This window comes from Gopherus evgoodei, unplaced genomic scaffold (genome assembly GCF_007399415.2).
Source record: "Gopherus evgoodei ecotype Sinaloan lineage unplaced genomic scaffold, rGopEvg1_v1.p scaffold_96_arrow_ctg1, whole genome shotgun sequence".
NCBI classification, from domain to species: domain Eukaryota; kingdom Metazoa; phylum Chordata; order Testudines; family Testudinidae; genus Gopherus; species Gopherus evgoodei.
The window spans coordinates 142066-152424 of NW_022060117.1; the positions used below are offsets into that span (position 1 = coordinate 142066).

The 10359-nt window shown below is 54.9% G+C and overlaps 2 non-coding genes across 2 annotated transcripts; one reads left to right on the forward strand and one right to left on the reverse strand.

Moving 5' to 3' along the window:
• Positions 1 to 976: 976 nt before the first annotated feature.
• Positions 977 to 1049, reverse strand: TRNAR-UCG. Its single transcript has one exon. It is a non-coding gene; the product is annotated as a tRNA-Arg (tRNA).
• A 4253-nt stretch (positions 1050 to 5302) lies between these two features.
• On the forward strand, positions 5303 to 5396 carry TRNAI-UAU. Its single transcript has 2 exons — positions 5303 to 5340; positions 5361 to 5396. It is a non-coding gene; the product is annotated as a tRNA-Ile (tRNA).
• The last annotated feature ends 4963 nt before the right edge of the window (positions 5397 to 10359 follow it).

Here is a 10359-nt window from a genome sequence, read left to right on the forward strand (position 1 = left end):
TTTGTTCCCCTTTGTGCAGGGGTGGCTTGTTTTCTGGGAGCACAGCAGTACTTGCACCCAAAATAAGTTACTGATTTTGGGCTCTGCAGTAGGAAAATATAGAATGGGCTTCTGCCCCTAGTTGACCCACCTGACCTTTAATAATGAGAAATGTCTTTCCCAACATGGTAGGAAGAAAGTGAGGCAGGGTAGCCTTCAGGAATGGTGCCAGAGGGCTGCTGGGCAGGGACTGGGGATGAAAACTCCTCTGTGCGGCTGAGCAATGGCAGTACCAGGGAAGGGGCATCTGTAAAAGTGACTCCACACACCTCTCCTCCTCTGGGCACCTAGAGCAGAAGCAGCTGGTGCTGACAGCTCCAAGAGAAGGCTTAAAAGCCACAGAGCAACTGAGGTCAGGGCTAGAGGAGGGCAGGACCATGCCTAGGTGTGGCCTTCAAACATGCACAAAAACACCCAGCCAGCCTTCTCCCTTCCAGGCCGAACACCCACTGAAGATCACCAGCATGCAGGGCAGCTGCTGATGCTCTGTGGCCAACATCACAAGATGGTAGGAAGGCAGGGCCAGCCCCCATGGTGGGGCCTCTGACTGGTCCCACTCACAGTGCTCACTTTTGCAGTGGGGCAGGAGATTTTTCCCCAAGAGGCTTTTTCAAGCTGGTGAGAAGCAGAGAAACACCCAGGCTCCCAAGGTGCTGTGTAGCAAACCCCCTCAAGCACAGGGACTGGCGCACATTTGGAAGAGGGAAACTGCTCTACACACTAGCCCTGGCTGCCGCCCATTTTCTTTGGCAAGTCAGGAAGGGCAAAGGCTAGACCAGAAGCACCTGGGACTTCTGCCCCAGCCTTTGTGACACCCAACCCCCAACTCCTTCCCAGGGCTCTAGCTGAAGCCAGAGCATTGGCCTGAGCAGCCAAGAAGAGGTTCCAGCCCTGAAGGGAGCAGGACTTTTAGCCCCAAAGTAAAGCTGGACAAGCACAACCACGAAGGGACTTGAACCCTCAATCTCCTGATCCGAAGTCAGATGCCTTATCCATTAGGCCACGTGGTCACACAAAAAAAAAGCCCTCCAGGCACTTCTTTGGAAAAGACAGACACTGATACATCTGACAAAGTGGAGATTCACCCACAAAAGCTCATGCTCCAATATGTCTGTTAATCTATAAGGTGCCACACGACTCTTTGCTGCTTTTGCAGACACTGTGTTTCTCAGGTCAACTACTGAGGGGGGCCGAGACTCTCTGCGCACAAGAAGTCGAGTTTCCAGTGAGATGTGAGACTTAATTCTCTGGGGCCAGGTGCAGGGCTTTGGCAGGGAGGCTCAGGCATGAGGGATTGTGGTGCAGCAGATGGACTGGCTGTTTAGGTGCAGAGATTTAGTCTCACTGAGGAGGAGGAGGAGGAGGAGGAATCCTGCTGACAGGCAGTGTCCACAGCTGGTGCAACCACTAGGCGAACTAGTCAGCCACCTAGGGTGCCAAGTGTTTCGAGGAACCAAAAGCCACACTCAGGGAAGGCGGTGGAGTGGAGGTGAGCTGGGGCAGGGGGCTGGGGCGGGTGCGGGGAGAGGGCTGCCCGCAGCAAGTAATGGGGGTGGGAGCATGCCGGGGAACCGCTCCCTGTCCGAACTCACCTCTGCTCCGTCTTCTCCCCTGAGCACGCCATCCCGGCTCTGATTCTCCTCCCCTCCCAGGCTGGCTGCACTAAACAGCTGATTGGCACCGCAAGCCTGGGAGGCAGGAGAAGTGGAGCAGTGCCGGCATGATCGGGGAGAAGGCGGAGCAGTGGGGAGCTGGGGTGGGGAGATGCTGCAGGGGGGGCTGCCTGGCTCTTCCCAATGGCCCCTGCCCCTGCTCCGTCCCAGTCCCGCCCTCCTGCCCCTGCACTCACTGCATGGTAAGTAGAGTGACCCAGCCCCAGCCTGGTCCACTCCCCTGGTTCCCAGCCATGCCGCCAGCGAGTGCTGTGGGGTGGTTCCCCTCTCCCCCCAAACTTGAGAGCCAGGGGAGATGTATGACCCTGGGTCTCTCATCCCTCCATCCCCTCCCCTGCCCCCAATATCCCTCTTGGGCTCTGTGGGGCTGGGTCTCTCTCCCTGCCCCTGCGCTCCCCCCTGCACAGCATGTCCTGGGAGTGACTCAGTTTCCTTGGACCAACGTTTCACCACCCACATGTCTCTTCTGTCCCCCAGCTCCCTCCACCCCACCGCATTTCCCTGCAACCCAAGCTGGGTCTCTGCCAACCCCTCTCCTCTCCTCCTGACCCCTATATCCCCTGCCCTATGGGTCTATGGGCCTGGGTATCTCCCTACCCCCATCTCCTCCCCCAATATCTCCCTGCCCCAGGCTGTGACGTGCTGTGACGTGTGCTGGAGCTGTGACATGTGCTGGGCCCAGGGCCAGCACCTCGGTTTTTGCCACTCCAAGTGGTGGGAAAATGAAAAAAAAAGCCCCGATCACAATCGGCAGCAGTTCCAGTGCGCTGCCTTCTTTGGTGGCAATTCGGTGGCAGCTCCTTCCCTCTGAGAGGGACCGAGGGACCCGCCGCCGAATTGCTGCCGAAGAGCCCGACGTGCCGCCCCTTCCCCTTGGCCGCCCCAAGCACCTGCTTGCTGAGCTGGTGCCTGGAGCCAGCCCTGGCTGGGGCTGTGAGGTGCACTGGGGCTGTGACCTGCTGTGACCTGCTCACTCCCCAAGGGCAATTCACTCACTTGAAACCAGCAGGACAGAAGGTGTCACGTGTCCGTGGGCGGAGTTATGCAGATGAGCAGTGGCTGGCGGCAGTAGGGAGAGCAGCGAGAGGAACCGAAGGAGCCGGGCAGAGAGAATTCTCTGTGTGTGGACAGAATCCGGTGTGGGGAGTTTGTGTGGTGAGTGCCTGCACCGGAGTCACTTCAGGCAGCGATTGCCACTGAGCTACGTAGTGACAAAAGGTGTGTGAATGGGGTGTGGTGCCTGGCTGGGAGCAGCTTGTGGTGATAAGAAAAGGGGTGGGAGCAAGAGGTCCTGTCCTAGCAGGGGGTGTATACCCTGAGAGGGTGTTTTGTGGGTGCAAGTAGGTTTGGGGGTTTCTTACAATGACCAGGGTTGTCTGGTGGGTGCAGCTAGAGCCCTTCTAACCCCACTAGTTTTTTGTGTTGGGGGGGGGCAGATTCTGTGATGTCAAAGTCCCTGGGGGAGGAGTTTGAATCATAACTCCAGAGTGGGAGAACAACTCCCCCCACTCCTGCTCAGTCTCCACCAGGGGGCTGGGCTGGGATCTCTAGGGAGGGAAGCACAGGGAAAAACAATCTCCCCTATGGAACCCAGGAGTCCTGGATCCCAGTCCCCCTGCTCTAGACCCCCTCCACTTTCAGAGCCAAGGATAGAACCCAGGGGTCCTGGTGTCCAGCCCCTCCCTGCTCTGACCACTAAACCCCACTGCCCTCCCAGGGTGGTGCAGGGGTCACTGCGTCTGTGTCCCAGCTCTGCTAAGGGCCTTGACTGATTTTCCCAAAGTGCTTCCTTCCGAATCTAGCCGACGAAGTGGGAATTCACCCACGAAAGCTCATGCTCCAATACGTCTATTGGTCTATAAGGTGCCACAGGACTCTTTGCTGCTTTTACAGATCCAGCATGACTGCCCCCCCTGCCTTGTCACTGCCCACTCCCGTGTGGGGGCACCAGCACTGTGCTGGGTTCTGATGGAAAATTGTCCAAGCTGGCCAAGGGGAGACGTGTGTTTCCCTGCTGCCCTCTGCTGAGCCCGGCTCTGTGTGTGTGTGCGTCTGTGACACTGTATCAGTGTGTTGCTGGGCTAACCAGTAGGAAATGGCTTTGCAGGATTGTTGTATTCTGCAGCAAGTGACTGACACACACACACAAGGGACTCACACAATCCCAAGAACACTCACACACAACACACCCAGAGGGACATGTTAGTCCAACCCCCAAAGAGAGAAACAATCACACTCCCAGCCACACTCACAATAACCCCCCCACACACACCATAACATTCACAGTTGTGCTCAGAGACACAACTGCACCCAGTTCACTCCCACTGCTCCAAATACAAGGACCTCCTGCCCCACACAGCATGTGCCAAGGTCTGTTGAACTCACTGCCACTGGACAGCTACCAATGAGAATGACCCCCTCGTGCTGGATCATCTGCTTGGCCCCCCACTCCCTCTCGGGGCACGCTGTGCGGCATGGCTGGGGATTGTGCAATAGCAGGCTGGGGACGGGTCACTGCACTTCCTGCAGGAAGTAACCAGCCTCCTGTCCCCCACAGAGGCCTGGGACCAGCCCCTCTCTGCTTCCCCCCATGCAGGCCTGGGGCCTCAGCCTGCTCTGCTCCCCTGGCTCCCAAGTTTGGGGGGAGCCGACCCACAGCACTCGCCGGCAGCAAGGCTGGGAGCCAGAGGCGTGGACCATGCAGTGAGTGCAGGGGCGGGGGGGCAGGGCTAGGGCTGAGCAGGGGCGAAGGCCATGGCAAAGAGCCAGGCAGCCCCCCCTGCAGCAGTTCCCCACCCCAGCTCACCTCCGCTCTGCCTTCTCCTCTGAGCATGCTGGCGCCGCTCCACTTCTCCTCCCTCCCAGACTTGCGGTGCTAATCAGCTGTTTAGTGCGGCAAGCCTGGGAAGGGAGGAGAATTAGAGCGGGGGCAGCGTGCTCAGGGGAGAAGACGGAGCAGAGGTGATCTGGGACAGGGAGCAGTTCCCCTGCATGCCCCCACCCCCGTTACTTGCTGCGGGCAGCCTTCTCCCTGCACCCCCCAGCCCCCTGCCCCAGCTCACCTCCACTCCTATGCTGCCTCTTCCCCCAAGACCCCTCCTCCTGCTCACTGCTCTCGGCCCCCTCCCCAGCCTCACTCACCCTTACGGTCATTACAAAGTGGCAAGGCAGAGCCCTCCCATTTTGAAAAGTCCTGGGGTGTTGTTCGCCCCTGTTCAGGCACCCCTGGGTCCCAGCACTTCACACAGCTCTCCCTGATTTCAGCTGTTAGTGAGGGAGCCTCACTGCTAGCGCAGACTGGGCAGTTTGTTGGATGAGAGACACTGTCCCTTGGCAGGACTAATGCTCAGACCTGGTGATCAGTGATTTCAGATCTGTTGGTCTGCAGCAAGACTCTCCAGTGAGTCTCAGTCAGCTCTGTTATTACACAGGGACGAACAAAAGGGTGAAATGGTGCCTGGAAGCCTTAAGAAGAATCCACCGCACCAAGTACAATGCTTGTTGATACCGGCTAACCCCACTGAGAATGTTTTGGGGTCACTCCTCGCCTTTATCAACCTAGGGGACTGAGAGACTAACAGTTAACAGGTGCTCCAGTGGCACAATTGGTTAGCGTGCAGTACTTATAGGGCAGTGCTGAGAGGAGCTATGCTGAGGTTGTGAGTTCAAACCTCACCTGGAGCACTGGTTTTCTTTAGCCATAATGGCTTCACCCCCTCATTTGGCCCTATGGAATGTAGAATTCCAGCCCTGGGGACATTGAAGCAGAGTAGGAATCACAAATGTGCCCTTCACTTATTACCTCCTCTCCAGAGCGCAGGTCAGAATCTACAATCCTTTCTCCCCCACCAGCCCTTGTGCCAGGATCCCTCAAGCAGAGCCTGGAGTCCTGCCCATCCTTGACCCCTGAGCCTGGAGGGAGAGGAGCAAGGAGCCATTGTTAGAGGGCTTTGGCTTTCCCTTCCCCCGCCCACTTCCCAGGCTCTTGTCACACAGACAGCAAGCAGCAAAAGACCAGAAGTCTGAAGCGCAGACAAAGGGATGTTTACTGGGGTTAGTTTCCAAGCAAGCAGATTCCAAAGCCCTTCACACCAGTCAGGCTTATCTCTATACACGGACAGAGTCTGTTCCCCTGTGTTCCCTTCCCAGCTCTGACACCACAGAGCGTTTACCCCACATCCCTACAGACAATTCTTTCCTGGGTGCTGGCTGGTGAGTCTTGCCCACATGCTCAGGGTTTAGCTGATCACCATATTTGGGGTCAGGAAGGAATCTTCCTCCAGGGCAGATTGGCAGAGACCCTGGAGGGGTTTCACCTTTCTCTGCAGCATAGGGCACGGGTCACTTGCTGGAGGATTCTCTGCACCTTGAAGTCTTTAAACAATGAGTTGAAGACTTCAATAGCTCAGACATAGGTCAGGGGTTTGTTACAGGAGTGGGTGGGTGAGAGTCTGTGGCCTGCGTTGTGCAGGAGGTCGGACTAGACGATCATAATGGTCCCTTCTGACCTTAAAGTCTATGAGTCTATGAGCTCTGACACTGCAGTGTTTACCTCACGTCCCCCTTCCCGGCTCCGACACTGCAGAGCCTTGCCTGTGTCCCTGTTCCCCGTTCCCTATTCCCACCCCCCCCGTTAGCAAGCATGATTCCAATTTCCCCACCCACTGCCTGTTTGACCCCAGTTTATACAGTAATATTCTCAGCAAGACCTTAACCAATCATTTTACTGAAATGTAATTAACCAATTCTAACCTATTGTAACAGAGTTCTCTAACCAATTACATCCCACTCCCCTAATTAACTTACACCCAGCAAAATTAATTCTGCTGCAGACAGAAAAAATTAAAGGACCAGACAGATTGACAACAGAAAAGTGGGGGCCATAAAGATAAACCCTACAGAAATGATGGTTTCACAACCACAACCATTGAGAAGGGATTTCTTGCCAGACCGGATGCTCCCTTAAGATCTGTTTCTTTATCTGGTGGTGATGGGCACTATTGGGACAGGATCGTCTTCCTAACAGCCCAACCCCACCTTAGTTCAGTGTGATAGGTTTGGAAGGTGAGGATGTGACCTTTCACTTTCCATTGTATGGCTGCCCCTGCTGTTTAGCCAAAGGCCTTAGCCTACTGTCAAGTTTTTTTCCCCACTCTGAACTTTAGGGTACAGACGTGGAGGACCTGCATGGACCCTTCTAAGCTTAATTACTAGCTTAGATCTGGCAACACTGCCACCATCCAGAAGTTAGTGTCTGGATCACTCCCTGTCCCCCCAAAACATTCCCCTCCCTGGGCAGCCTTGAGAGGCTTCACCAATTCCCTGTTGAACACAGATCCAAACTCCTTGGATCTTAAAACAAGGAGAAATAAACCATCCCCCTCCTTTCTGCCCACCAATCCCTGGTGAGTCCAGACCCAATCCCCTTGGATCTTAAAACAAGGAAAAATCAATCAGGTTCTTAAAAGAAAAAACTTGTAATTAAAGAAAGAAAGATAAAAATCATCTCTGTAAAATCAAGATGGAAAATACTTTACAGGGTACTCAGATTTATACAGCCCAGAGGAAACCCCTCTGGTCTTAGGTTCAAAGTTACACCAAGCAGAGGTAAAATCCTCTCAGCAAACAAGGATCATTTACAAGTTGAGAAAACAAAAATAAGACTAACGCCTTGCTTGGCTAATTACTTACAAGTTTGAAACATGAGAGACTGATTCAGAAAGATTTGGAGAGCCTGGATGGATGTCTGGTCCCTCTTAGACCCAAGAGCGAACAACCCCCAAAAGAAAGAGCACAAAGACTTCCCTCCACCAAGATTTGAAAGTATCTTGTCCCCCATTGGTCCTCTGGGCAGGTGTCAGCCAGCTTTATTGAGCTTCTTAACCCTTTACAGGTAAAAGAGACATTAACCCTTGTAAGCAGAGTCAGGATAAGCTCTACACTGACACCTGGTGGAAAGAAGTTCAGAGAGTGTATTTGCATAGGCACGCCCACCCTATCCCAGACTCCCAAGCTGTGGGATTGTTTGGTGACAAATTGCTCACCCTCATTTGGGTGGTACTGGCTAGACATGGGACATGGGTTCCAAAACCCAGAGAATTGAGAGAGGCTGGGAACAGGTATCTGTGGTTGGTGGTGCAGGCTCCTTGTGGAGCTAGAAGCACCAGTTCACCCCCTCCCTCTCCACTGTGGAATGTCAGAATTGATTTTTTTTTTATTCTCTCAAGAATCTAAATACAAGTTACTGAGCTGAACGCCCTTTGGGCTAATGGTGCACTAGCACTTGGGCTCCCCCACTAAGAGGTGAGATTACTAAGAGTTGAAATCACAAAAAAGCTGAAATAACTGAGCTGAGCATTGTGCTAACTAGTGGGGGAGCCTGAAGATGTGCTGTGGAACAGAGCAGCTGGTGGAGTGGAGCAGTTGCGAGGACGCCTGGAGTGGATCACAGGACAGCTGGTGGCAGCAGAGCGGAGTAGCTGTGGGATGGGTGGAGTGGCCCACAGAGTGAGCATAGCTGAGCAGTTTTGCAGAGCAGCTCATGGAGCAGAGCAGCTGGTGGAGCGGAGCAGTTCCTGAGGATGGCTGGAGGAGCAGAGTGGAGCAGCTGGTAAAGCGGAGCAGTTCGTGGAGAAGGCAGAAGCAGAACCCACGGAGAGGCAGGGCAGTTGGCCCCGGACCACGTAAGGTACCCCTTTCTACCCAGGCTGGGGGGGGGACCTCTACAGATAGACTCTAGAACTCTGGGGTGGCATTGACCAGAGACTTTTGGGTTGTTGGACTTTGGGGTGATTGGACTTAAAACCCTAAGCGGAAAAAGGACAGTGGCAAACGTACTTGGAGGTGGGTTTTTGTTTATGGTTTGTTTTATAACCCTGTTTGTGGTGTTTCTCCAATGGGATGCCGCATTGATTCCTTCTTTTATTAAAAAAGATTTTGCTACACTCAGACTCCGTGCTTGCGAGAGGGGAAGTATTGCCTCCTAGAGGCGCCCAGGGGGGTGTGGTATGTGAGTGTCCCAGGTCACTGGGTGGGGGCTCGAGCCGGTTATGCATTGTGTTACTGAAACGGAACCCCTGGATACTGAACCTGGCCCTTGTTGCTGCCAACTAGAGGGGCAGAAGGGTTACACCCTTAACTATCTGTTTATGACACCTACGAACAAGGGCTCAGACTCTCCTAGGGAGAGAAGGCCCAGACACAGGCAGACTGGGATTTTGGTTCTTTGTTTTATTCCCCTGTCACTAGCTAAGTGTTAAAAATACACCTAAGTTCTTAAAGTCTAGGCCTGTACAAGCAGCCTGAATATCTCTATTCTAACAGCTATCGGTCCCTGTGGAAAAATAATCTATTCAGGGTTGTCCCTAGACATTTTGGTGCCCTACACAGCACCCCGTCCCCCAGTCCGAGCTGGTAGAGCAGAGCAGGCTGGGGCCAGGTCACTCCACCTCCCGCCGCCAGGTAATTGCAGGGCAGGCCAGACTCCACACTCACGGGGCGGTGGGAAGTGGAGTGATCCGGCCCCAGCCTGCTGCACTCTACTCCCAGCTTTGGAACTTAGGCGGTGGGGGGAAACGCCCCCCAGCACTCACCAGCGCCGCAGCTGGGAGCTGGTGGAGCAGAGCAGGCTGGGGCCAGGTTGTTCCACTTCCCACCGCCCGGTGAGTGCAGGATGAGACTGATCCCTCCTGCAGTCCACCGGGATGTAGCTCAGGGGAAGGGGCGGAGTGGGGGGGGGAATGGAGTGGAGCAGGGGTGCGAAGAGGCGGCATGGGGGCAGAGCAGGGGTGGGGGCTTTGTGGAAGAGGCGGAGCAGGGGCAGCTTTCCTGGCCAGCTCAGCCAGCCGGGGGATCAGGCTGGCCACTGGAGGAGTACGGAGCTGTGTAGGGCACCAGGAAAAATGGGGAAACTTGGTGTCTCCACATCCCTTCACCTGGCAGTGTCCCTGTAGTGTGTGCTGTCTTCATAGGTCCTTTCTCAGTCTTTCTCACCCTCTTGTCTTGAGTCTCCTGTGTCCCTAATTTCAAGCACAGACTAACTCTGGCTGTTCAGGAGAGGAGAGGACCTTGCCTGTGTGTGGCCAGCAGACAGTGACAAAGACCCCTAGCCAGCCTGCTCCCTGCCATGCCAAACACCCACTGAAGGCCACCCACAGACCAGCATGCAGGGCAGCTGCTGATGCTCTGTGGCCAACATCAGAAGAAGGTAGGAAAGCAGAGCCAGCCCCCCGGTGGGGCCTCTGTCTGTCCCACTCACAGTGCTCACTTTTGCAATGGGGCAGGAGATTTTACCCCAAGAGGCTTTTCCCCAGCTGGCGAGAAGCAGAGAAACATGCAGGCTCCCAAGGTGCTATGTAGCAAACCCCCTCAAGTACAGGGACAGGCGCACATTTGGAAGAGGGAAACTGCTCTACACGCTAGCCCAGGCAGCCGCTCATTTTCTTTGGCAAGTCAGGAATGGCAAAAGCTAGACTGGAAGCACTCGGGGATCATGCCCCAGCCTTTGTGACACCCAACACCCAACTCCTTCCTGGGGCTCTAGCTGAAGCCAGAGCATTGGCCTGAGCAGCCAAGAAAAGGTTCCAGCCCTGAAGGTAGCAGGACTTTCAGCACAACGGTAAAACTGCAGCAACACAACGGGACTCGA